Genomic DNA, 704 nt, shown 5'->3' with positions numbered 1-704 from the left:
TGTTCGGTGCTCGGGCCCTAACTAGAACACAGGCATGAGGGTTTCAAATGTGACATAAATAGAACAGTTGGCTACATAAAAACAATATTGAACTATATATGATTTTTATAAAAAATTTAAACATCAACACATTAGTGCTTTTTTGATGGAATTTTTTATATAGACTTTTACAGTTTACATTGATGCATAGAAAAGATTAATAATGTATTTATAAAAACAAGTGTGCCTGGGACCTCAACAGATGATCCTCATTACCTCTTCAGATTTAGATACACTGAAAAGAACATGCTTTGTTCTTAAAACATCTTTTGCCCCCTCTACTATTTGTCTAAACACAATATCCTAATAACAATATGTTCATTTAATTCAAAATTTGCTTTTTGTTTCCTAAACCTTGCCCTTATACTCTACTATGCCAGAAATTACGAGTTGTGTTTTTATTTTGTTGGTCCATTCATGGGAACGATACCTGCACCACACAACTGAAGAGGCACTCATTGTAACGCTGCTAACAGTTGTTTTGTGTGTTGACAGAGAATGAAAATGTCTCCTATTCAACTCAAACTGCTTTTTCCATTCCAGAGTGCCTGGGATTGTGTCCTTGCCTCTTTATAGTCTATGGTTGTTGCACACACTGGGGTTTTATTTTTGTCTGCGTATTCTCTGCAGTTGGTAAACAAACCTACAAGAAAATAGGAGAGAGA

Source organism: Hippoglossus stenolepis, chromosome 17, assembly GCF_022539355.2.
Source record: "Hippoglossus stenolepis isolate QCI-W04-F060 chromosome 17, HSTE1.2, whole genome shotgun sequence".
Classification (NCBI taxonomy): Eukaryota; Metazoa; Chordata; class Actinopteri; order Pleuronectiformes; family Pleuronectidae; genus Hippoglossus; species Hippoglossus stenolepis.
The sequence above is the reverse complement of the archived record's forward strand: the minus strand, read 5'-3'. Positions refer to the sequence as shown.